This window comes from Gopherus flavomarginatus, chromosome 3, assembly GCF_025201925.1.
Source record: "Gopherus flavomarginatus isolate rGopFla2 chromosome 3, rGopFla2.mat.asm, whole genome shotgun sequence".
Lineage (NCBI taxonomy): Eukaryota > Metazoa > Chordata > Testudines > Testudinidae > Gopherus > Gopherus flavomarginatus.
Genome location: NC_066619.1, coordinates 242,059,360 through 242,087,159, shown reverse-complemented (window position 1 = coordinate 242,087,159; position 27,800 = coordinate 242,059,360). Strand labels below are relative to the sequence as shown.

General features: G+C 45.1%; 1 long non-coding RNA gene across 1 annotated transcript; it reads right to left on the bottom strand.

Moving 5' to 3' along the window:
- Window positions 1-14,544: 14,544 nt before the first annotated feature.
- On the bottom strand, window positions 14,545-24,498 carry LOC127048401 (uncharacterized). The gene is made up of 3 exons (XR_007773646.1): window positions 24,457-24,498; window positions 15,874-16,167; window positions 14,545-15,177 (listed from the first exon to the last, which is right to left on the bottom strand). It is a non-coding gene; the product is annotated as an uncharacterized LOC127048401 (long non-coding RNA).
- Window positions 24,499-27,800: the final 3,302 nt, after the last annotated feature.

Sequence of the window (27,800 nt, the reverse complement as noted above, 5' to 3'; positions counted from 1 at the left end):
GCAGATCACCTCAACAGGAATTTCTCCTGCATTCATGAGTAGCCTCTGAAGCTTAGCATCTTCTGGTTCATCTTTGCAGTTTGGGGCATCCCAACAATTCACCTATTCACCATAACAGACAACAAGAAATGCCAGCTGTCTTGCTCCCGAGGCAGTCTCTGTCTGGTGCCTTGAACAGTGCATTTCGCCTGAGCTGGGTATCGGCACTGCTATACTCTTTCCTCCAATTGGGTTGGATTAGATGACCTCCTGAGGTCCCTTCCAACCCTGATATTCTCTGTGTCAAGGTTTTTTCCCCCCACTTTGAGCTTTAGAGTACAAATGTGGGGACCTGCATGAACACTTCTAAGCTTAATTACTAGCTTACATCTGGTAACACTGCCACTGCCACCACCCAGAAATTTCAGTGTCTGAGGCACTACCTGTCCCCCCAAAACTTTCCCCTCCCTGGGTTGCCTTGAGGGACTTCACCAATTCCCTGGGGAATACAGATCCAAAGCCCTTGGATCTTAAAACAAGGAGAAATTAACCATTCCCCCTCCTTTCTCCCCACCAATTCCTGGGGAGTCCAAACCCAATCCCCTTGGATCTTAAAACAAGGAAAAATCAATCAGGTTCTTAAAAAGAAAGCTTTTAACTAAAGAAAGAAAAGGTAAAAATTATCTCTGTAGAATCAGGATGGAAAATGCTTTACAGGGTACTCTGATTCATATAGACCAGAGTGACCACCCCCCAGCCTTAGATTCAAAGTTACAGCAAACAGAGGTAAAAAATCCTTCCAGCAAAAAGAAACATTCACAAGTTGAGAAAACAAACGTAAGACTAATCCGCCTTGCCTGGCTGTTACTTACAATTTTGAAAATGAAAGACTGATTCAGAAAGATTTGGAGAGCCTGGATGTACGTCTGGTCCCTCTAGTCCCAAGAGCGAACAACCCCCCAAAACAAAAAGCACAAACAAAGACTTCCCCCCACCAAGATTTGAAAGTATCCTGTTCCCCCATTGGTCCTCTGGTCAGGTGTTAGCCAGGTTTACCGAGCTTCTTAACCCTTTACAGGTAAAGGAGTCATTAACCCTTAACTATCTGTTTATGACACGCCCCCCAAATGTCAGAGAGTGTGGAACCACACTGGTGGTGATTTCTTCTTAGAACTTTAGAATAAATAGATTAATAAAACACATGTACCTTTACATATACTACTAATTATGTAAAACTACAAGACTTTTTACATTTCAAGGACAATTTTTAATCAGTTGATTCTGGGAAATTTCACGGGAGAGTGCATCAGCTACTTTTTTAGAAGCTCCTGAAATGTGTTGAATTTCAAACTCAAAATCTTGGAGAGCTAAACTCCATCGAAGCAGTTTTTTGTTGTTTCCCTTGGCAGTATGAAGCCACTTTAGTGCAGCATGGTCTGTTTGTAGCTGGAAACGCCGTCCCCAAACGTATGGGCGTAGCTTTTCCAGGACATACACAATGGCGTAACATTCTTTTTCACTGATTGACCAGTGGCTTTCCCTCTCAGACAGTTTCTTGCTGAGAAACACGACAGGATGGAAGTTTTGATCCGATCCTTCCTGCATTAAAACTGCTCCTACACCACGCTCAGATGCATCTGTGGTTACTAGGAATGGTTTGTCAAAGTTCGGGGCCCTTAGCACAGGGTCAGACATGAGCATTGCCTTAAGCTGGTTAAAGGCCTTTTGACACTCATCAGTCCACTTAACTGCATTTGGCTGGGTCTTTTTGGTCAGGTCTGTTAGTGGGGCAGCAATTTGGCTGACGTGTGGTACAAATCGCCTGTAATATCCGGCCAAGCCTAAGGATTGGACCTGTTTCTTTGACTTTGTGACAGGCCACTTTTGGATAGCATCCACCTTGGCCTGTAGGGGAGTTATGGTTCCTTGACCCACCTGGTGTCCAAGGTAAGTCACTCTGTTTTGGCCTATTTGACACTTTTTAGCCTTAACAGTTAGTCCTGCCTGCCTGATGCGCTCGAAGACTTTTTGCAAGTGTTCCAGGTGTTCTGCCCATGAATCAGAAAAAATGGCCACATCATTGAGGTAGGCAACTGCATATTCTCCCAATCCTGCTAGGAGACCATCTACAAGTCTTTGGAAGGTGGCAGGTGCATTTCGCAGCCCGAAAGTAAGCACATTAAATTCATACATCCCTGCAAGGGTGATGAAGGCTGACCTTTCTTTGGAGGGTTCATCTAGCGGTACTTGTCAGTACCCCTTGGTTAAGTCTATTGTAGAGATGAACTGGGCATGTCCCAGTTTCTCCAACAGCTCATTGGTGCGTGACATTGGATAGTTGTCGGGACGAGTTACAGCATTTCGCTTACGGTAGTCCACGCAAAAGCATATTTCTCCATCTGGTTTGGGAACTAGAACCACTGGAGATGCCCATGCACTGTTAGAGGGGCAGATTATACCCATCTGTAGCATGGTTTGGATCGCCCGTTCTATAGCAGCTTGGGCATGAGGAGACACCCGGTAGGGTGGGTTTCTAATTGGGTGAGCATTACCTGTATCAATGGAGTGGTATGCCTGTTCAGTCCGTCCTGCAGTGGCTGAGAACACTGGGGCAAAGCTAGTCACAGCTCCTTGATCTGCTGTCGCTGCAGATGTTCAAGGGTCGCGGAGAGGTTCACCTCTTCCACACCACCGTCATTTTTTCCTTCGTAGTAGACACCTTCAGGCCACTCAGTGTCATCTCCTCCTGGGCTGTAAACTGACAAACCTTTAAGTCTCGGAATAAAAGGGCTTGAGAGAATTAACATGGTACACTTTAGGCTTTAGGGTTGAGGTGGGGAATGCTATGTGATAGTTAACAGCTCCTAGACGCTCTTGGACCATGAATGGCCCTTCCCATGACACTTCCATCTTATGGGCCTGTTGCGCCTTTAAGACCATACCTGGTCCCCTACTTTGAAGGAACACTCTCTGGTATGTTTATCATACCAGGCCTTTTGCTCTTCCTGAGCATCCTTTAGGTTTTCTTTAGCAAGGGATAAAGAGTGTTGGAGGATGCTTTGTAGGTTGCTTACAAAGTCTAGAATGTTAGTTCCTGGAGAAGGCGTAAACCCCTCCCATTGCTGCTTCACCAACTGTAATGACCCCTTAACCTTGTGGCCATACACAAGTTCGAATGGTGAAAACCCTAAACTGGGATGTGGTACAGCCCTGTAGGCAAAAAGCAACTGCTGCAACACTAGATCCCAATCATTGGAGTGTTCATTTACGAATTTACATATCATAGGCCCCAAAGTTCCATTAAACCTCTCCACTAGGCCATTGGTTTGATGGTGGTAAGGGGTGGCAACCAAGTGATTCACCCCATGAGCTTCCCACAGATTTTTCATGGTCCCCGCCAGGAAATTAGTTCCCGAATCTGTAAGGATGTCGGAGGGCCAATCTACCCTGGCAAAAATGTCTGCTAAGGCCTGGCACACAGTTTTAGCCCTGGTGTTGCTTAGAGCTACTGCTTCCGGCCATCGGGTAGAAAAATCCATGAAAGTCAGTATGTACTGCTTTCCGTTGGGGGTCTTTTTTGGGAAAGGACCCAGAATATCCACAGCTACTCATTGAAATGGGACCTCAGTTATGGGGAGTGACTGGAGAGGGGCTTTTACCTTGTCTTGGGGCTTTCCCGCTCTTTGGCACACCTCACAAGACCGGACATAATTAGCAACATCCTTGCCCATCCTGTCCCATGGAAGGACTTCCCCAACCGGTCATTGGTTCTATTTACCCCAGAATGGCCACTGGGATGATCATGAGCTAAACTCAAGAGCTTTACCCAGTACTTAGTTGGAACTACCAACTGTATTTGAGGACGCCAGTCTTCCTGGTGTCCACCAGAAAGAGTCTCCTTGTATAAAAGTCCTTGTTCTACAACAAACCGGGATCGGTTAGAAGAGCTGCGAGGCGGTGGGGTGCTCCGTGCCGCTGCCCAAGCTTTCTGAACGCTGTCATCTGCTTCCTGCTCAGCCTGGAACTGTTCCCTTGAGGATGGAGATGCCAGTTCCTCCTTAGACTGCAGACTTGGGCTTGGTCCGTCTGGAAGCGATGTAGGTGATGGGGTTGTTTTCGTTGATTGTGAACCGCTGTCCGCTGGTGCACTAGGTGATATTTCAGGCTCTGGCTGAGCCTCTTGAGTAGGGTTGTCTGCTGCTTCTGCCAGTTCAGGCCCACTGGTGCCCTCTGGTGTTGGAGTGGTAGATGGGTTTGCAAGCACTGTCGTCAGTGCTGGCAACGTTTCTGGTGCTGGTTGCTTTTCCAGTTCCAGTTCTGGGACTGGATGCACTAGGGCTGTTGCAGTCATTGGCAGGGGATCCAGTTCCACCACCTCTGTCTGGGTCTCTGGTAACACAGACAAGGCCCTTGTGGATGGCTCAGGAACAAGGATGGGTGGGGAAGCTTGCCTGGCTTGGCTGCATGTGACCATCCCCACCCTCTTGACCAGCTTCACATGGTTGGCCAAGTCTTCTCCCAGTAGCATGGGGATGGGATAATTGTCATAGACTGCAAAAGTCCACATTCCTGACCAGCCCTTGTACTGGACAGACAATTTAGCTGTAGGCAAGTTTAAAGATTTTGACATGAATGGGTGAATTGTCACTTGGGCCTCTGGGTTGATGAATTTGGGGTTTACTAAGGATTGGTGGATAGCTGACACTTGTGCCCAGGTGTCTCTCCACGCGATAACCTTCTTTCCGCCCACTCTCAAGGTTTCTCTTCGCTCTGAGGGTATTTGAGAGGCATCTGGGCCTGGGGATCCTTGGTGTGATGGTGGTGTAATGAACTGTACTCGGTTGGGGTTCTTGGGGCAGTTGGCCTTTATATGTCATTTAAAACATCACCCAGCTTACTGGTCACTGGGCCGAGGTGGGTTGCTGGAGACTGGTGAGGTGGGACAATAGGGTGTCTGGGGCTTTCCTTGGGTTGTAGGTGGGGTCTTGTGTTGCCCTCGGTGATAGGGTTTATTTTTGGTTTGCCCCTTCTGATATTCACTCCCCTTGCTAGTAGTTTTTTTCTTTTCTCTCACATCCACCCATCTGGCTCCAATCTCCCCCTCCTCGGTTACAGTTTTGGGCTTCCCATCTAGGATGTACCTTTCTATTTCCTCAGGAACACCGTCTAACAACTGCTCTATTTGCATTAGGAGAGAGAGCTCTTCCAGAGATTTAACATTGGCTACTGATATCCAGGCATCCCAATTCTTTCCAATGTAGTAGGCATGTTGGGTAAATGACACATCTGGTTTCACCTTAGGGCTCTGAACCGCCAGTGGGCATGCTCAGGTGTCAGCCCCATTCTGATTCTGACCTTGGTTTGAAAAAGATCATAATCGTTCATGCGTTCCTTAGGCATTTCAGCCGCCACCTCTGCTAAGGGTCCACTGAGCTGTGGCCTCAGCTCTATCACGTACTGGTCTGTAGAGATGTTGTACCCAAGGCAGGCCCTTTCAAAATTTTCTAAGAAGGCCTCAGTATCATCACCTGCCTTGTATGCCGGGAATTTTCTGGGAAGGGAAACAGTACCTGGAGAAGGGTTGTTAGGGTTGGCTGGTACATCCGGCTTAACCTTTGCTAATTCCAGGGCCTGCTTGTGGGCCTCTCTCTGGAGCTCCGTCTCTTTTTGTTTCATCTCCATTTCTTTTTCTTTCATCTCCATCTCTTTTTGTTTCATCTCCATCTCTCTTGTGGGCCACTTCTTCCCTGGCTATTTCTACATTAATTAGTTCCATCCATCTCTTATGTTCATTGTCTTTCTCTGTTGCTTCCAGCCTAGCCATTTCTAGTTTATTAGTTACTCCACTGGTATTCATTTTTCTGCTTTCTTGTGCTGGCCACACCCTCTTCTGCAGCTTACTGAAACCTGGGATGCACTCCGCTCAGGGCTGCTTCGTTAACAGAGATTTTCTAACTAGCTATACCTGAGAGGTAGAAAGAAAGAAAACAATTTAACTTGTAAATGCCTTTTGCTGTCTGCTTGCTCACAGCTTGAAGCCTCCTCTTAATAAAGACCCTTGTTAAAAAAACTTAACATCTCTGCCCTCAGGCCGCTTTCCAAGCAACTAGAAAGGAGAGAGAAAAAAAAATCCTACTGGCTTTTGGTTCCCAAAAAGTCCCAAACCGCTGCTCACCATGTCAAGGTTTTTTCCCCCACTTCGAACTTTAGAGTACAAATGTGGGGACCTGCATGAACACTTCTAAGCTTAATTACTAGCTTACATCTGGTAACACTGCCACCAGCCAGAAATTTCAGTGTCTGGGGCACTACCTGTCCCCCCAAAACTTTCCCCTCCCTGGGTTGCCTTGAGAGACTTCACCAATTCCCTGGGGAACACAGATCCAAACCCCTTGGATCTTAAAACAAGGAGAAATTAACCATCCCCTCCTTTCCCCCCATCAATTCCTGGGGAGTCCAGACCCAATCCCCTTGGATCTTAAAACAAGGAAAAATCAATCAGGTTCTTAAAAAGAAAGCTTTTAATTAAAGAAAGAAAAGGTAAAAATTATCTCTGTAAAATCAAGATGGAAAATGCTTTACAGGGTACTCTGATTCATATAGACTAGAGTGACCACCCCCCAGCCTTAGATTCAAAGTTACAGCAAACAGAGGTAAAAAAATCCTTCCAGCAAAAAGAAACATTCACAAGTTGAGAAAACAAACATAAGACTAATCCACCTTGCCTGGCTGTTACTTACAATTTTGAAAACGAAAGACTGATTCAGAAAGATTTGGAGAGCCTGGATGTACGTCTGGTCCCTCTAGTCCCAAGAGCGAACAACCCCCCAAAACAAAAAGCACAAACAAAGACTTCCCTCTGCCAAGATCTGAAAGTATCTTGTCCCCCTATTGGTCCTCTGGTCAGGTGTCAGCCAGGTTTACTGAGCTTCTTAAGCCTTTACAGGTAAAAGAGACATTAACCCTTAACTATCTGTTTATAACACTCTGATTCTCTGATTCTATGAATTCCAATCATCCTACAGGTCATTCTCAAACTGAAATTAGATTGTGTTAAGCTCATTCTTGTTGCTCCAGCATGGCCAAGGCAACGTCGGTTCTCTGACCTTCTTACATTATTAGTTCAGCATCCCATGTATCTTCCTTTTCATCTTAACAGAACGTTGGGAATCATTATGAAAAGAATAGATAATAAAACAGAAAATATCATATTTCTTCTATATAAATCCATGGTATACCCACAACTTGAATACTGCGTGCAGACCTGGTCACCCCATCTCAACAAAGATACATTGGAATTGAAAAAGGTACAGTAAAAGGCAACAAAAATGATTAGGCGTATGGAACAGCTTCCATATGAAGACAGATTAATAAGATTGAGACTTTTCGGCTTGGAAAAAGAGACAACTGGTGTGGACAAAGTAAATAAGGAAGTGTTATTTATTCCTTCTCATAACACAAGAACTCTAGGGGTTTCCAAATGAAATTAATAGGTAGCAGGTTTAAAACAAACGAAAGGAAGTATTTCTTCACACAAAGCACAGTCAACCTGTGGAACTGTTTGCCAGAGGATGTTGTGAATGCCAAGACTATAACGAGGTTCAAAAAAGAACTCAATAAATTCATGGAGGATAAGTCCACCAATAGCTATTAGCCAGGATGGGTAGGGATGGTGTCCATAGCCTCTGTTTGTCAGAAGCTGGGAATGGGCAACAGGATCACTTGATGATTACCTGTTCTGTTCATTCCCCCTGAAGCAGCTGGCATCAGCTACTGTTGGAAGACAGGATACTGGGCTAGATGGACTTTTGGTCTGACCCAGTACAGCCATTCAAAATTAAAATAAATAAATCCCAACTTCCTGATTCAGCAACACGTTCAGGCTTGCTTCCAGTGCTCAGCTTCTTACAACTCAGATCATGGCTGTTGCATGGTTAGATGAGGAGGAGGAATGATGTTCAGAAGAGGTCCAGCAAGTCTTGCTTAACAGTAGGAAGCCCTCTACCAGGGAAGCTTATTCAGTCAAGGTTAAGCAGTTCTCAGTAGAAGTTAGCCTGAGGAGTTCAACCGATGCTGGCTTGTATCCAAAACATCTTGAAGTACCTGTTACCTTCAGTCTTCTTAGTTCTGCTTAGTTCATTGAGAGTCACCTAGTGGCAATTTCAGCATTTCATCCACCCATCCATGGGAAGCCAGTGTTTTCAAACTCCATGGCAATGAGGCTCCTGAAAGGAGTCCCTTGTCTCCATCTGCCAGTTAAAAAGCTGGTTCCTTTTTGGGACCTTAATACTGTTTTTAGCCGCTCTTAGGTGACCTCCATTCAAGCCTCTGGCAACTTCTTTCCCACTTCTGTGTCAGAAAATTGTCTTCCTTGTGGTGATAACATATGCAGGGAGAGTGTGTGAGTTGCAGGCTTTGATGGCAGAGCCTCCTTACACATAATTTTCCAGAGACAAAGTAACTCTGTGGCCACTCCCTACATTGTTATCTAAGGGGATTTCCAAGTTTCGCTTGAACCAAGTTATATATCTACCACAGTTCTTTCCTAAGCCACATTCAACGCTAGAGAAGTGGTGTCTTCGCACATGGGATGTCTGCAATGACTAGATTTTATTTGGATAGAACTAAACCTTTCTGTTCCTCACCTTGGCTGTTTGCTTCATCTGCGGACTGAATGCAGGGTTAAGCGGTCTCTAGGTGGATAGCTACCTGTAAGACAGCATACAAAGTAGCCCAGGCTACATCTCCTCAAGGGCTATGAACTCATTCCACAAGAGCTGAGGCGACATCAATGGCATTTCTAAATGACGTTCCTATATTGAACATTTGCAGGGCAGCCACTTGGTCCTTTTTGCAAACCACTATGCCATTATGGCTGCATCCAGATCAAAGGCAAACTTTGGGAAGACAATCCTGCAGTCCTTTAAATAGACTACTGCTTTCGAGTGACCCACATGAAATACACTGCTGCATCTATTTGAAGAAGAAGAAACATCTACCTATCTGTAACTGTTCTTCGAGATGCAGTGAAGATGTAGTCCATGACCCACCCTCTGTTCCCTCTGCATCGGAGTCTGTACTTCTGACATTTGGTGTGAAGGAACTGAGGGGACTGAGGTGGCCTCACCCTTATACAGCCAAAAGGGGCTATGGCTGCATGGCATGAGCACCGCCCCTACGGGTACTGCGAGGCAAAGTTCTCAGGCTCTGGTGCACACGCATACCTATATGGAATACATGTCTGCATCCCATCTCAGAGAATAACTGTTACAGGTAGGTAACTGGTTTTTTTCCCCCATACCAGCTCTAATGGCCCCTTTTACCACAATATCTGAACATGTCCTAGTTTTTGATGTATTTACTCTCCCAGCACTCGTGAGAGATAAAGAAACACTGTCCCCATCTTACAGATGATGAAATGAGACACAAAGTAAGTGATTTGCTCAAGGTCACACAGGAAGTGTGTGGCCAAGTAAGGAATTAAACACAGGTCTCTTTCAAGTCCCAGGCTAGTGCTCTAACCATAGGATCACCTTCCATCTCCTTTGGTATTTATCAGTGGTCAATATCAAATGCTTCATAGAAAGGTACAAGAAGCTTGGTAATAGAATATTCTGCTTGTTTCAGAAGTTTCTTCCTAATCCCTATTTGTTAGTGATTGTCTTAAACCCTGAAACAAAAGGTTTTGCACCCATTATAAAATTTTTATTCCTGCCTAATGTAATTCTGAACATTCTCATTATCCATACAAATGTTTAATTCTTTTTTTTAAATCCTACTGATCTTTTGGCATTAATGATATCTTGTGGCAGTGAGTTCTACAGGTTAATTATTATGTTAAAAACATTTCCCTTTAGCAGTTTTAAATTTGTTACATTGGTTTGAAATTTATTGCATCAGCATCCCAGAACTCCAAAGGTCACCAGTGTCTGTAGCCTTAATGTCATACTTGACCTTGAAATCTCCTGCTTTTTTTCTGACTGCCAGTCTGAGACCTCTGCAACATTTCCTTTCTCAAATCAAAGCAATCTAGACTCTTATATGCACTGAACTCTGCTGTGCATATGTGCAAAGAAACATAGATAACAACATACACAAGTAAAGCCTGGGCACACCCCTGGACTAGCCAACCACACCCTTTTGTGGCCATGATATGTTGATCTTCCCCGCCTAGTACATCTGCACAGTTTTTAGTTAATATTTTGCAATAGACTGAGGACCCAAAGGAGACTAAGGCCATTAAGGGCCAAATCCACTATTGGGATTTTGTCAATTTTAGTAGGCCGTCTTTTGTTGTCCCTGATCAGAAGTGTGATAATGTCCACATCTTCTAAAGTTCTCATTTCAGCTGTACAGACTCTGGGTATGTCTTCACTAACAATGTTGAAGTGCTGTCGCAGCAGCCCTTTAACGTGGCTGTGTAGTCGTGGCACCAGAGCTGGGTAAGAGTTCTCCCAGCACGGTAAAAAAAACCACCTCCACGAGGGGAGTAGCTACCAGCACGGGGAGCAATCTTTCCTGTGAAGTCTTGTCTCACTATCTTTATGGCTTCCATAGAAATCTGATCCATGGTTCCTACACATGCCTATCTCAATAGTGGTATATGTCATCCAGTCAACTAAATGCACCAATAACAACTCTGAGGTGAAACCAGATTATCACAACACTCTTGAATGAACTCACACAGAAAAAATGATAAAACACAAAAACATTATATCACTTGTAGGTGAATACTTTTCACAAAAATATCACTTTTATATCTGACCTCTGAGTCCTTGTTCTTACAGGAAATCTGTACAACATCTTCAAAAGACAGGCCTTGGAGCTTAAAGTAATAATTTTGATAGACACTAAAAATCATGGTCTTAATAAAGACACTGGATTTATGGCTTATTACAGCAATCTTTGTAAACCATTAACCCCCCTGTTTTGTCCTATTACTGCAAAGGTGTCAGCAGGCCACTTCACCTTGAATGGTCTCTTACAATATGTGTTAATTAGTTATGCTAAACAATCTGTTTCACCTTGTACTTAGGCCATGTCTACACTAGCACTTATGGCGGCAAAACTTTTGCCGCTCAGGGGTGTGAAAAAAAAAACCCTGAGCAATGTAAGTTTTGCCAGTGTATGCACTTGTGTGCACAGCACTGCCAATGGGAGACACTCTCCTGGCAACATAGCTGGTCCAGTAAAAGAAAATCTCACCCACATTGTCTCTATAATAGGACTCTGCGTACAGTCTAACCATGAACTAAGCCAATTGTCACTCAAATCAATTTTCTAACGTCCAGCAGTCACAATGCAATACTTCTAGCACTCCTAGTGTTTACTCAGATAGATGAGCCATTGTAGGCTGCGTCTACATCAGTGGTTCTCAGCCAGAGTACACAGATCCCTAGGGGTACGCAAAGGTATTCCAGTGGATACATCAACTCATCTAGATATTTGCCTAGTTTTACAGCAGACTGCATAAAAAACATGAGTGAAGTCAGTACAAACTAAACTTTGATACAGACTATTACTTGTTTATACTGTTCAATACACTGTACACTGAAATGTAAGTACAATATTTATATTCCAATTGATTTATTTTATAATTATATGGTAAAAATGAGAAAGTAAGCAATTTTTCAGTAATAATGAGCTATGACACTTGTATTTTTATGTCTGATTTTGTAAGCAAGTAGTTTTTAAGTGAGGTGAAACTTGGGGTATGCAAGACAGATCAGACTCCTGGAAGGGGTACAGTAGTCTGGAAAGGTTGAGAACCACTGGTCTACACTATGAGGTTATGCTGGCACAGCTATGGTGCTGTAGCTATGCCAGTTATATATTCCCCATAGTGTAGGCATAGCGTAACAACAAATGTCCAAAGTGGAAACATGTGAGAACAGTCTAGAAGCTGCAATTTGTTCCCATAACATAGTCCACAAATATTTATTCATAATTAATCATTTGGCAGCAATCAGGATCAGTTGACAAATGATTTGCAAGCAGAAAAAAAAGGGGTCTGAATTAATTAGATAATTTATTTGCACACATAATTCCAATTGCTCTCAAAACTACTAAACACATTTTCAAAAATTAAAAATCATAGAAAAAGCCCTAAAATCACATTGTAACATAAAACCCAAAACTGCAGCAGGGTATAGTGTCTCATATGGAATAGAAAAACACATTCGGTGGGAATCTATACTTACAAACTGATTTGAAGGTGGTTGCACAAGAGAGGTTCAGTTTGCATTTCCCAGCACATTTTTATTTGACTGGAGTTTTCTCCCAGACATAAACCTTACTCCAGCTGGCTTTGAAGTCTTGTGCACACCTGTATAGATTACAAAGAAGGGAAGGTAGATCCTTCCACACCCAAATACTAAATTCACAATGCAACATGACAAGTAAGATATGCCCTCCAGCACTCTGTTTTAAAGTCAGACTGATGACTGACAGTTTTCTGATTAACCCTTTCTCTGGAATCAGCATCCAAATTCCCAGACTTGTGACTTAAGAAAACAAACTTCTACTTAATAAATTGCCTGGGGTTTTAAAATAAACTAACAATAGAAGTCTGATTCATCTGCGATTGAACTCAGTGTAAAGTCTCCCATTCATGTCAATGGGATTTGGAATGGAACCTACTCCTCTTTCAAGAAGAGGAATTACACTGGCGCCCCAATCTGATTTGTGTGGACACACTTATGGACCTGTGTGGAGTCTTCAGCTTGACTTCGGATTGCAGAACCAAAGCCTAAGGCACCTTTTACCAGCTGATTTTGGTTCATTAGTGCATGTCTACACTGGCAAAGTTACAGTGCTGGCAATTACAGCACTGCTCAGATAGTGCCGAAGGAAAACTGCTGTTGTATGCTCACACTGACAGCTGCCTGAACAATAGCGTGTTCACACTTGTGGCACTTGCAGTGCTATTCGGAGTGGTGCACTCTGGGCAGCTATCCCACAGAGCACCTCTTTCTCTTTTGCTGCTAAAACTTGTGGGAAGGCAGAAGGGGTCATGGGGCATCCTAGGTCCTGTCCCAATGCCCTGTGATGCATTGCTTCACATGCCAGCAATCCCTGTGCTTCCATCCACATTTGGTGCCATCTTTCAATGGTTTGTGTACTGCATGCCCTGCTCTGCCTCCTTCTGGCTGCTGGAATGGATCCCGAGCTGTTGACAAGAATGCTGTTCACATTGACCAACAGAGTGGCAGTGGAGTTATTCCTTAAACTACAAAGGCAAGAGGAGTGCTACATTGATCTTGCCACACATAGTAGCTATGACACAAGAATGCTTGTGGAATTCACAGAGGTGCTGACCACAGTGGAACGCTGCTTTTGGGCTCAGGAAACAAGCGCTGTGTGGTGGAAGCACATTGTGATGCACGTCTGGGATGACGAGAAGTGGCTGCAGAACTTTTGCATGAGGAAAGCCACATTCATGGGACTATGTGATGAGCTTGCACCAGCCCTGAGGCACAAAGACATGGGAAGGAGAGCTGCCTTGCCACTGGAGAAGTATGTGGCGATTGCACTGTGGAAGCTGGCTACTCTAGACTGCTACCAATCAGTTGCTAACCAGTTTGGAGTGGGAAAGTCGACCATTGGACTCATGTTGATGCAAGTATGCACAGCCATTAATTGCATACTGCTCCGAAAGACCGTGACTCTGGGAAACGTCCATGACATTGTGAATGGCTTTGCCCAAATATGCTTCCCTAACTGCAGCGGGGTGATAGATGGCGCATTCCAATTCTAGCACCAGACCACTTAGCCACTGAGTACATTAATCACAAGGGGTATTTCTCAGTTGTTCTCCAGGTGCTTGTAGATCACTGTGGGCGTTTCACAGACATTAACGCAGGCTGGTCCAGAAAGGTGCATGACACACACATCTTTTGGAACACTGGCCTGTTCAAGAAGTTGTAAGCAGGAACTTTCTTTCTGGACCAGAAGATCGCCATAGGGGAAGTCGAAATGCCCCTTGTGATCCTGGGAGACTCCGCCTACCTCTTAATACTGTGGCTCATGGAGCCATACACAGGGCAACTTGGCAGCAGCAAGGAGCGGTTCAACAACAGGCTGAGCAAGTGCAGAATGACTGTGGAGTTTGCATTTGGCCATTTAAAAGCCCACTGGTGATGCCTGTATGGGATGCTGGACATGGCTGATGACAATATTCCTATGTTTATAGCTGCGTGCTGTATGTGCCATAATGTTTGTGAAGGGAAGGGTGAAAGCTTCACTCAGGGCTGGATCACAGAGAGACAGCGCCTGGAGGCTGAGTTTGAACAGCTGGAGACCAGGGCTATTAGAAGGGCACAGCATGGGCCCATAAGGATCAGGGGTGCTTTGAGGCAGCAATTTGAAGATGAAAGCCACTAATATTTTTTGCTAAGCTCAGGATTGCATTTCTTGTAATGCTAGGAGGTGATTGGTGCACATGATGCAAGAAGGCACTTTAACATAATTGTATGTTGCTTTGCAGTGCTCTTTTTGCTTTCACTTAACAGAATAACGATTGCTTTCAAACAAACACAATTCTTTTATTGAAAGAAAACAGCCAGAGGAAAGAGTTAAACGAAAAAATTCATCAGCAGGGAGGGTGATGAGAGAATGGAAGGAATGGGAGGAAGAGAAGGTCTCAAAAGGAAGAGGGGTCCTGGGACAGCTACAGATTTGTATATGTCCAGGGGTATGATCCCAATCTTCTCCTTTGGAGTAGGATGCAGTGGGTGCTGTACTTCAGCAGGGCCAAATTGCAGAGGGATGAGTGTTGAGTGCTGTGGGTATTGGGAGTCCACACTGCTGGACTGTGAGGAGGGAGGAGTGGAATGCTGCAGATAGAGAGTGGAGCCAGGAGGTTGATAAGCATGTGTTGGCAGTGTGTGTGGGGGCTCATGGGAAAGTTTTGCAACAGCAGCTGCAGGAGAGGGCGGACACAGAGCTGCTCGGACAAAGAGCTAGTATCTCCTGGAGAGTGTCCACTTGGTACTCCATAACTGTTAAGAGCTGCTTTGTGGCTTCTTTCTGGTGTGCCGCATTTTCCTTTCGTTCTCTCTTCTCGCTGTCCCACCACTCCTTCAATTCCTTTTTCTCGGTGGCGGAGTGCATCATAACCTCATGCATTAAGTCCTCCTTAGTTCTTCTTGGCCACTTTCTAATTCTGTGCAGCCATTCTGCGACCTCTCAAGATCATCTCTGTGAAGTTTAAATGCAACATTTTACAGAAGCAGTATTGTTCGCAACACAGACCGCACTGTTTCAGTGCTTTAAAACACAGCCAGTACTCACACACCTGTCACTAACTGACTGACCTCAGGCAAGCACACATAAGCCACAAGACTCCCAAAATGGTGAGCAGCCGCAGGGGCAGGTAAATCACTGTTCCCAGACCCTGCTGTACACTGGGCATGTGACTTTTGGACACTTGGGGAGAGCTAGCACGACAGAGGGGGCCTGATAATCATTCCTGTTCCCACACTTTCCACAGGAGATGATCATTATGGAAGATCTCACTGCTCAGGGTGAGCAGGGAATCAAGGGAGGGTCTTCTCCAAACCTGCAGCTTCCACCCTGGCCCCTACGCATCTAGCCTGTGTGCAGCTTTTTGTTCCTCTCCCTCCCCCCGTGATGGCACAATGGTACGGGAAAGTTACTGCTAATGGGGCAAGAAACAAAGCAGCTCTGCTGAGGAACCTGCAGGAGCAGATTGCCCAGTATCTCCATGAGAGTTTCCTGGAGATCTCTGAGGGAGATTCACATGAAGTGAGAGAGTGTATCAACAGCCTGTTCCGCCACTCAAACTAGGCAGGAGGTGGGAGACAAGCCTGATTTCTGCAACCCTCCTGCCCCCAGCAACTCGCTTCAGCAATTCCCAAAATGAAATCCATTTACCAGGGGCCTCCTCTCCTGTTTGCACTTCACCAAGATCTAACTGCTGTGACTGGCTAGGCTCCTCTGGCGTAGAAAAGAGCTCCTGACTGCATGCATCTCTGGCGTCTGAGTCATCCTCTGCCTTAGCTTCCTCCCCCCCCTCTTCAGCCAAGATTGCCTCCTCCTGGCTCAGTCCACTCTCAACTGGTAATGAAGCCAACGAAGTATCCCCAAGGGACTTCACAGTGGAGGTGGGGTCACCACTAAGTATTGCATCCAACTCTTTGTAGAACCGGCAGCTCATGGGCACAGCACCTGAGGGCAGGACAGTAGAGTTCAAACCGATGGCCAGGTAGGTGAGAACAGGCATTGTGGGACACCTCCTTGAGGCCAATCACAGCACTGTAATCACCATGGTGTCTACACTGGCACTGCGGCACTGTAGCCAAGGTGCAGAAAGCTCTACGCCTCTCATCAGGGTGGTTTTTTAGAGCACTACAACTACGCAGTTTCTGCACACTAAGTGGCTTGGCAGTGTATACACCTTGGGAGTTACAGCGTTCAAAGCTGCTTTACGGCGCACAAACTTGCCAGTGTAGATGGGGCCTTAGTGTCATTACCCTATAAGAGACACCTTCCACTTTTCCATTCTATCTCCTACTCCTGGGATGCCTCCCCAAGTCTGATAGGCTGAGCCAGTTATTCTCTTTTCATCCAAATCCCTCCACAAGACTCAGTTCTTCTACAATGCCCACAAGAGGCAAGTCATTTGTAAAAATTATTTCAAAAAATACTTTTCAGGGAACCATCTACAAGTGCACATCGCTAAGCTGAGCAACGTCAGTCTTACTGCTGTAACCATCTTCCTTTCTCATGCCAATTCTTTCTTAACAGTTGTTATCCATCCTCTCACTTAATATCACATCTGAAATGAGATTGTAATTGATTCCACTACAGTCTGTGGTGTAAATCAGTGAGTGTCGTTCTATTGGAGCTGAGCCTATATAATATCATGACCTTCACATCTAAGTTGAACAAAAGGTTTGGGAAAATGGAACTCATGTAGCTTCTATCAGGACAGAAGAGCAGCTGCCCAACACAACACTCTGGGAACTCGCTAAAGGGGAGCAAATAAATTTTTAAGCAATCCTGTTCTCATCTGCCAGAACTCACAGTGAGGTCTCATATCCTCATGACCTATCCAACGGTATTATCATGAAAGTCTGACCCATCTATCATCCAGGGAAGAGCATTTTACTCATGTGAGTTAGGGAAGGTCATCTCAAGCTTCAGAGGAAAATAACAGCAGGCGAAATCTTAAGTATCTGGGCATTACAAACTAGTGGTGAGAAAACCTTAATGTGTGGTCAGATAAGTTTTGGACTATACTGAACTTTTCAAATTTGGAGATTCCATGTATTTACTTTGGGGGAAAAAACTTAACCCATTTTATTTTTACCTCTTTCTTTCAATGTGGCCCCACCTCCTGGTGGCAATCATATGATAGAGGGGTTTAATTCTATTTTACAGGAATTAGGAGCTAGCTGCTAAATAAAATGTGCTCACCGCAGCTGCATACAGTGGGTCCTTGTCCAGCTAGCAGGAAGGAAAGGGGTTGTTGCCCCTTTAAGGAGTGCCTTTGCAATTGGTAGCAGGGGGAAGGAGGTGGAAAATTTACTTGGATGAAGAGGGGAGGAGAAGGAAACATCTGGAACAGGTCATGGGGGCACTGTCCTTCTAGTTGACTGGAAGGGGGTGGTATTTATATCCCATGCAGTCCCAGAGAAGGCCTGTCTCACCTGGATCACACTGAAGGGGCCAGGGCAATTCAGACTATTGGATGGTGGCATTCAGCTGCATACAGGATATACATGAGATCTCAGGTAAAAAATCAGAACTAATTTTCCTGTGCTTCCTATTTCCGAATCATGCAAATGGGCCAAGCGAACAGTGGTGGATCGGCAGCCACCTTATTATATCCTGGGCATATAGGTGGGCTTCCAGGTCATCTGGAGGTTTACAGTTGGGCCTAGGTGGTGAGGCAGTTCTAAGCTGGCATGGAAGAAGGGACACACTGTGGGACCAGCTGCTTCCCCTTATCCCCTCTTCAGCATCCTGAGAGCCGGCAGATGCAATTATTGTTCACCTTGGTGAAAATGATTTGGGAAAATGTAAGAGGATTGACTTGATGATCAAAGCTAAGAGGGATTTAGGGCAGATCCAGAATTTTTCCCAGGAGTGATGATTATCTTGTCTGACATATTGCAGCATAGGGTGTGGTAGGGAGCAACGAAGCCTCCATGGGTTGATGAATAGGGAGGTGGCTAAATTCATATGTAACCAAGGGGATTTGATAATTCGTCACTGGGACATGTTATTGGGCACCCGAGTTACTGACAGAGGATGGGGAGCACATATATTTTTGTCCAGTATTAAGGAAGAAATCAGTATATATCTGAGAACGTGGTAGAGGTTGGGAGAAAGCAGTCAAATTAAATTTCTGATGCCTCCCTGTGGCAGAAGTCCATTCCAGGTACTTGTTATGGAAGGGATACAGTTAGCAGATAAAAAGAACTGGAACAAGATTTAAAGGAAATCATGCCTTACAGGAGCTGAGGTGATTTCAGCCTCCTACAGCAGGGAGCCACTCCCCTTCCTTTTCTAGCCCCCTTAATCCTTTTGTGAGGGGAAGGTGGTGGGATCCCAGCAATGGGATGACTGGGACCAGGTTGGGAAAGGGGAGGGGGCAGGTTGACATCAGCACTCCCAATTATGTAGAAATGATTAAGGAAATGATGATGACCTGCACTGTACATTTTATTGCTGGGTACTCCCAGATATTTTAAATGAATAAAGCAGTGGCCTAATTAAACCATGTCCACTGCCTCTTGTCTTTTGTCCAGGCTAGCTGAGTACCTGCTGAAAAATGAAGTCAAACCCACCTCTGAAAATTAGGCCACTTATTTAGATGCCTAAATGTGGATTTAGGTGATTAACTTTAGCACCCAAGTTAGAACATCTTGGAGCAGATTCTCTGTTGTCCCCAAAAGGGGACAAATGCACTGGAAAAGAGAAAAAAGAGGCGGAAAGAAGAAAGAATGGACACCACATGGGTTATTTAAAAGAGGAAAAGACACGGAAAGAGGAGTTGACATCTGCTACTGCAGATATGAAGGAGGAGAGAAACTGTACTATCCACCCAAACAATACTGGAGGGTGATGGCAAACCAAGTCTCTCCTCAGACAAAGGATAAGGAAGAGGCAGAGTTTGCTGATGGAAGACATAGGTGTATAGAAGGGCATTGTAGTGTATGGTGGTGGCCTCATAACCATCTGGATTTTACAAGGTTTACTGGTAGAGATTCCAAACTTTGCATTCTGTTCATCACAGTTTTTTTGTTTGCTACATGTATGTAGCAAAGCTGACTGTGGGGTTTTCAGGCTCTTGTTTGCTTTAGCATCACTTCTAAGAGTCATCAAGCTTTAATGCATTAGAGAGAAAAGCTTTAGGGTCAAGTGGATTTTAGGTCCTCTAAAAGAGGGCAAATTTGTATGCACTGCCTCTAAATTATAATTAAGATAATTATATACAAGTAATGTAAAATACACTAGAATGCACAATAAAGGTCCTCTGGTAGGTGAGACCCTCAGTTTATTTGAAGTGTCCTTGGGAAATATTTTAAATGTTACTCACACCTAATTTAAAAAAATTCTTATTTTCTCTTTCCTTTTCTGCTTCCTTATTCTCTCTCCTTATCTTATCTCCCTGAACAAAACTTCAATAACATCCATTTTAAATTTTCCTGAGCAAAGGAATATAGTTGCTGGTTGCTTACTGTATATTAGATATAATAAGTTCAACAGAAAAATGACTGAATACACAGCTACTGATTTTGTTGCCTTAAACAGTAGCACTGGAAGTGCCAACCCACTATAAAAGAAATTATTGCCTTTGTTTTAAAGGACAGAGTCATTAATTCTCCTCTGAAAAGTGACTGTAAAAATGGCACCTTGGAGTGCCATGATTATCGACACTCAGTGACTCCATATCACATTAGCTCCATTTGAAAGGAAAGATAAACCCTTACATAGTGCAGGGGAATTTGAACTTTTGGCAGGAGACATTATTAGCCCTCACCTGAGCTAACCTTTAAGAGCAAGGTGATTAGGCTGCAGTAAAGATATGTCTCATTGATTCTGTGAAAGAGTGACACATAATTAGACTGAAGTGTAATTACTATGCCCTTGAAGCCTACTGCGAGAGCGGAGTTCCTCCTGTCAAAAAGTTCAAGTTCTCCTGCATTATGTCACAAACTTAATTGATCTAGGGTCATTGGGACATAAAAAACAAGCAACTTTTATAAAGTAATTTTTCAAAGTAGAAGCACACTTTGATTACTCTCTGTTGACTATCAGCCTTCAAAACCTCCCTTCACCATGCTCTTGTCCAACTGCCAAACCCCAACTGCCTCAGAACCTTCCAGATCAAAAATATCATCCCTTCTGCTGTCACAACTGTTTTCATGTCATTGCTTTAAAACAGGATTTCACACGTCATTTCAGAGCACCTTTGAAAATTAATTCATTAATGCCCTCCTTTGCCCATCTATCCCACAAACATCTCTACAGCAATTTTTCATGCTGCACCTTGCCAAGCCACTAGTTGCTACTCATTCAATCCCTCCTGGAAACTCATTTCTGCCAGGATTCCCTCAATATTAGTATTCATTCACATATCTTTCCTTGTTTTACATATATCACATTAATAGACCTTCCCTCCTTCTAGTACTAATGTCTTCTTGTAAGCCTTGTCATTGTAGTGCTGAAAAGTAGGTACCAACAGTCTTGGACACTAATAGAGTTAATACTGTAATTCTTACTATTTATTATTATTATTTTATTTGTATTATGGGAATGCTTAGAAGCCCCCACTGAGATCAGGACCCTATTGTATTAGGCTATGTATACAGTAAAAGACAGCTCCTGCCCTGTAAAGCTTAAACTCTAAATAGACCAGTCAGTCAAAGAAAGAATTCTCATTCCCAATTTTCAGATGGGAAAGAATTACGGGGCTGTAGACGGGTTCCGCCGGGGCTCGACCCTCCCTGAGGGGGAGGGGAGCCACACCGGCCTCGATGTCTTCCCTGCAATTACAGTCTGCTCTGGCCTTTCAGCAGGTCGGAGCAGTGACAAAGTCAAAGGGGGCCCAGCCCTTGGTTCAGGCGGGGCACCAAACACAGTTCTAAGTAGCTCTGGCCCTTTGGAGCAGGGCAGAGCACCAAACACGCAGTTACAAGTAGCTCTGTCCCTTTGGGGCAGGGCAGAGCAGTGGCAAAGTCAGCGGGGCCCAGCTCTTGGTTCGGGCGGGGCACCGAACACAGTTCTAAACAGCTCTGGCCTTTGGAGCAGGGCAGAGCAGTGGCAAAGTCAAAGGGGGCCCAGCCCTTGGTTCGGGCGGGGCACCAAATACAGTTAAACAGTTACCGGCCTCTCCGACTGGGGAGAGGGGGAATCTGCCACCCGGTTACGGGTGGCAGGGGGAACGCAGGCCCACCCACTCCTCTGCGTTCCAGCCCGGGGCCCTGGTAGCGGTTGTCACCGCTACTGGTGGTCAGTGGGGTCCTGACCGCAACACACTGACATCGGCAATGGTAGCTCTGCAGCCTGACTGGAGTCTACAGCCCCGTAATTCTTTCCCATCTGAAAATTGGGAATGAGAATTCTTTCTTTGACTGACTGGTCTATTTAGAGTTTAAGCTTTACAGGGCAGGAGCTGTCTTTTACTGTATACATAGCCTAATACAATAGGGTCCTGATCTCAGTGGGGGCTTCTAAGCATTCCCATACCTCCTAACTCCCCCTCTATTCCTACCTGGTCCAGGGCCTCTGTTCCGGAGACGTCCAGGACCATCGGTTCCTCCCAATCCGGGCTGGGTGGCAGGTCCAGTAGGGTTTCGGGGAAGTCGGGCCACGCCTGGTTCGGGGGCTTCTCAGGGCCGTAGTAGGGGCAAGGCAGCTCTGGCGGCTCCTCGTCGTAGTAGGGGCGCGGCAGCTTTGGCGGCTCCTGGTCTCGGCCTCTGGCTCAGGCAGCCTCCCAGTCACGAGTGGCAGTGGGCACGTCTGCTCCTGCCAAAGTCCGAGCCACAACTGAAGGCTGGGGCCCAGCTTTTATTCTTCCGGGTAGCCGCCTGACCCTTTGAGGGGCAGGACTTCCGCTCAGCGGCCCTGCCCCCGTGGATGACTGACGGGGCTCGACCCTCCCCGCGGGGGAGGGGAGCCACACCGCCTTGCTACAGGGGCCTAATCCTACAACCATTGAAATCAATGGCAAAACTTCCATTGACATAAATGGCACAGGGTGAGGACCTCAATGAATTGTCCAGTCACACAGGAAGTCTATGACAGAGCTGGGAATGGAACTGTGATGCTGGCAGGTTGAGTGCCAGCTCATGTCGAGGTCCCCATGTCTCAATGGGACACTGACGGATGCACAGCTGGAATCTATCTGGTTCACTTGTGGGTTAATGTTGATAAAATAGATATGAGAATTATAAGAAAGTATGTAGTTTATGGATGCTTGTGAATTGCTGCATGCATTAATCTTACTTTTAATATCTGTTACAAAGTGTAATGTAATATCTGAGCAGTTGTATTGTAAGCCTCTGCAACTGTATATAATAAAAGGACTAAAGACTCTTATTGTTCTGCTCTCCATCCTGTGAAGATGAGTCATGCAAGTGGACTCCTCCCATCTGATGAGTTTGCAGCTCAGAGCACATAGCAGGAGGGGGATTAAAAACCCCAAACCAAAGGAACTAAACATCTCTATGCTGCTTGTATTCATGCAGGGGGAGAGGTGAGGGGAGTGTTTCTAGGCATAAGCAAGAGATCCCCAGCTGCTGAGCCTGGGTTAGCCCTAAAGATCAAATACAGCTTGCTGATTGCAGAAGCCTATACTACCTTTTGAAATCTAAGACAATAACTCATTCATGTGTCTGTTTGCTTGCTTTAGCCTTGAAAATAACTCCAATTTCCTTTTCCTATTTAATACATCTTCATATAGTTCACTATTGGATTGGCTACAAGCGTCTTTGGTGTAAGACCTAAAGTACAATTAACATGGAGTAAGTAACTGATCCTTTGGGATCAGGCATAACCTGAATATTGTTGTGATTCTTGGCGTAAAGGGCCATCTATCACAGAGATGCACTTGCAAGACAAGGCAGACTGGAGTACCTAAGGGGACGGTCTATGACTCCATCTTAAGGCTGTTAAAGTGCCTGAGAAGTCTGCACTTGGTGCATTTGGTTAGTGAAATCTAAGTTTACAACTCACAACCAATTTGGGGTTTGTGCCCTGGTTTTTAACTGTCTGCCCTGAGATTGGTACTCACGTTCTTGAACCACCATTGGGAGCATTACAGGAACACGTCTCCTGAACTCCAATTCTAAAGACCATTCTTCCTGTCTGGACACCAAAGTAGTGCTGACTTGTCTGGGTCTCTCCTAGGTTATCAGTTACAAAGGGCCTGACTTTCCTTTCACTAGTACCAGTGTAAATTCACCATCATCATCAAGACAAATCCCAAAAGGATATAGCCTCCTTGCAGACTGAGCACCACTTGGATTGATCTCTAGCTAGGTCCTTAAAATGGTCTTGCTCGTTGTCAGTATAGGTTCTTATCATGCCACCAGAACTTTTGGTGACTATACAATTGCTGGCCTCGTAGCAGCTTTCCTGAATGAATTTGTTTAGTAATTTATTGGGCTTCCATCCTGACAGCATATCTGCACTTAGAAAGCTGCCAAAACCAAACTAGTGCTGATGGAGACAACTGCTGGGTTTGGCTACAAATATCCTCATTGCTGATTTTATTCTGCCATTTAACATGAAGCAGCTGATGAAGACAAAGAGAACTGAAAATGTCAGTCCACCACACTTCAACATTTCTTGGCACCCGTTTCACTGCTGTAAAGTTGGAGTAACTAAATTGAAGTAAGTGGAATTACACTGGTGTAGGATTGGTGGAAATAAGAAGAGCTTCAGGCTCAAAGCATTTATCTCTGTTGCAATCACATGGGGCATTGGTGGTATCTCTGAACCCCGCGTGGTGGATGCATATAGTATGCTGGAGAGCAGCGGCCCCCGAGGTCCAAGAGGATGCAAATTTTAAATTGCCAAATCAATAATAATATCCAGGTGTAATCCCAGTCGCTAAACAGGAATTAATTTAGGGAAATCGTAGAGCCTATGTTATGCAGGAGGTCAGACAGATGATCACAGTGGTCCCTTCTGGCCTTACAATCTGGGAGTTTTCTACAGAAGATTTAACCAGTGATTACTGGCAAATTATGATGCCCTTAATGATAGAGAAAAAAATGACTGTAACAGCCACACCAGCAGCAGGGGAGTTGCCTCTGTACACTTTTCAAGTAACAAACGGATGAGCTGTTTCATTTAAAGAACCTGGGCCTGTTGTCATTATTAAGAGGATTGTGCATGTTTATGCAAGCCCAACAATAAATAGATAGATAAGAAATGTAACACTAATTACATAAAGTATTTATATAGATAATGTAAATAAATACACATACACACACACACACACAGAGCAGAGAGAGACTGATAAACTAGGGCTGGCTTCTGGTTACTCCATGCAAAGGCAGAAGAGGAAAAGACTCCACTCCTGCCACTCCCTAATTATTTGCATGTGGGACAGCCAGAATGCTGATGCTTGCATTCCCTGAATACACCAAGGAGAGGGGTGTGTATTAGCATTCCCAGAGGCACACCTCACCCCACAGGAAGTACCCATGGGATACAGGTGTGGCCAGGGCCTTATCCCTCCTGCATACCAGCTGGCAGCTTCAGACTGGCACTGAAGGGAACACCTGAGGCACCTCTGAAAAGAGTTAAAAGCTGCATCCAAGCACACTCCTCCCAGTACCCGAGAGATATTCTTCCTGCCTCAGCACTTCACAGGCAGAATGCCTCTGGCAGCTGCTGCATGTGAAGCGAGCTGTTCCTGACAGATAGTGGGGGGGAGGAGGGGACAGACTGAGGGCAGCCAGCTTCAGCAGTGTTACTGAGCGTGCTCAGTCTGTGTGAGCATGCTCAGTACAAGCCAAGCAGCAAATCTGGGGGTGGGGGTGACCCTGTCCATCTCCCCCCCATACACACACACATCCCCACAGGCCTGCATTTATGACCGTCCCTCAAACCATTGTAACCCATGTACCGTTACTGGTGTGTCATAGAGAAATCCGGAAGAGAAATGTAAGTCAGATAACTAAGGAAATGAGCATTAGGCTAGAGAGGAATAATTAAGGCACTAGATATTCCAGAGTTCTATAATTTTCTGGAGCTATCACAGATGATGCCACAATACCGATGCAGAAAGGAAGAATTAAAAGGCAGCTATATGTAATTTGCTTCTGCAGTGCAGTTACCGTTCACAGTGCAACTAAAATGAAATGAGTTTGATTATCTCAGGGCAGTTCCCAGTGAAGTGTTTATTTCACAAATATCACTCCAACACACTTGGCAATCGGCATTCTTTGGCAACTTTGAAGGCAGTGTCAGTTAGGAGGACAAAGGTTTAAACGATCATTTAGTATGACCTCCTTTCTCTCCCTGCAAGTGGTCAATCCATATCAGCACTGAGACACATTTGTGTGGCATCGGGGGATGCTATCTATAATTCTGTGGATAAACAGAGGATTTCAGCCTCTTGTCTGGTACCTTTCATTACCTTAAATTCACACATTTTTTTAAAGAATATGGTTGATGTAGGAAATCCACCCAGGTCAGTATCAAATCCAAGTGTGTTAATCTCTAAGGCCTTGTCTACACTACAGAGTCTGGGAGACAAACGTTATGTCAACACTCAAAAAAAGCTACAATAAAAATTGGTATTGCATGTTCATATTCCCTAACTCAGTCACTTGGGGCCCTAGCATCAACAGTATGATCAGTGCACTGTGGGTACCTATCCCACAGTCCAGCTCGACACCTTCTGCTGCTAGGTCTTGCAGGAAAGCCGAGCGGATCATGACAGATCTTGGGAATAGGCTCAGTGTCCCATGATTCATTGCTTTCTGTCCCAGCAGTCTATAGGCTTCCAGCTTTTTTATGTGGCATTTTTCAATGGCCCTTGCACCCCAGCATCTTTGTGAGAAGGATGGATCGCGCACTGCTCTCCTATGCTCTGATAACTGTCATGAAGACATTGTGGATGGCAGTGCAGTTAATCACAAAGTTCTTAACTGAAGAAGGCTCCCAGTTGCCTGACATGCTGTGTGATATGGATAGGAGCAACATTAGATTGCTTCTGGCATTCACAGAACAGCTGCACAGGGTAGACCATCACTTTTGGGCTCAAGAAACAAGCACTGAATGGTGGGATCATATCGTCATGCAGGTATGGGATGCTGAGCTATGGCTACAGAACTTTTGGATGTGGAAAGCCACCTTCCTGGAAGTGTATGCAGAGCTCGCCCCACCACTACGGTGCAAGAAGACCAGAATGAGAGCTGCCCTATTGGTAGAGAAGCACGTGGCAAGCACTGTGTGAAAGCTGGCAACTCCGGACTGCTACTGGAATCAATTTGGACTCAATTTGTGAATCAATTTGGACTCAGGAAGTTGACCGCTGGGGCTGCGTTAATGCAAGTATGCAGGACAATTAATTGCATCTTGCTATGAAGGACTGTAACTCTGGGAAATGTGCATGTAATAGTGGATGGCTTTGCAGAAATGGGTTTCCCTAACTGTGGAGGGGTGAGAGATGGCACACATATTCCAATTTTGGCACCAGACCACCTCGCGACAGAGTACCTCAATAGGAAGGGGTACTTCTCCGTGGTATTGTAGGTGCTTGTGGCTCACCATGGGTGTTTCACTGACATCAACGCGGGGTAGTCTGGGAAGATGCATGACACACATCTTCAGGAACACTGGCCTGCATAGAAAGCTATAAGCAGGGACTTTCTTTCCAAACCAGAAGATTACAGTGGGGGATGTTGAAATGCCCATAGTGATCCTGGGAAACCCAGTATACCCCCTTACAGCATGGCTATTGAAACCTTACACGGGAAACCTGGACAGCAGTAAGGAACAGTTCAACAACAGGCTGAGTAGGTGCCAGATGTGGAATGTGCCTTTGGCAGATTAAAGGCATGCTGGTGATGCCTTTATGGCACGTTAGACCTCAGTGAGGATAATAATCCCATGGTCATAGCTGCTTGTTGTACGTTGCGTAATCTTTGTGAAGCTAAGGGTGAAAGGTTTGCTTGGGGTGGAGTGTTGAGGCAGACCACTTGGCTGCCGATTTTGAGCAGCCAGATTCCAGGGCTATCAGAGGGGCCCAGAGAGGGGCAATTCAAATCAGGGAGGCTTTGAGGCAACACTTTGAAAATGAGAACCAGTAATGTATATCTCTGTGATTGGTGCTGCAATGTTACATTACATGTAGTTTTGCTAGGAAGCAATGGTGACCTTTGGGGCCTTACATTCCAGTAAGCATATGATTAAACTGCCTGTATATGTATTGGTAGTGCCTGCTATCTCCATTTGTAGGAAACAAATAAAGATGAGTTACGATTCAAAAACTTTGCTTTTATTGCACAGGAAGCCACACACACAACACACATAAACACACAAAGATGCTTGGTGGGAAAGGAAAGGGCAGACTTTCAGAGCTGTGTGTAGGTCATTTTGCAAATTGTCCAAGGGAGTGGAGAAAAGGGGAAACCAAGAAATCCCAGAAAGTGGAAAGGACTGTGTGGACGGAGTTGGGGGAGGCATGGAAAAGAGGTCTGAATGTGCTGCAGGTGAGGGCAGGCATGCATCTGCTCAGTCTGCACCATTATTAAGGACTTCAGCATCTGTGTTTGCTCCTCCATGACTTTAGTTATCCATTCAGTAATGTCTTTAACAAACTCCTGATT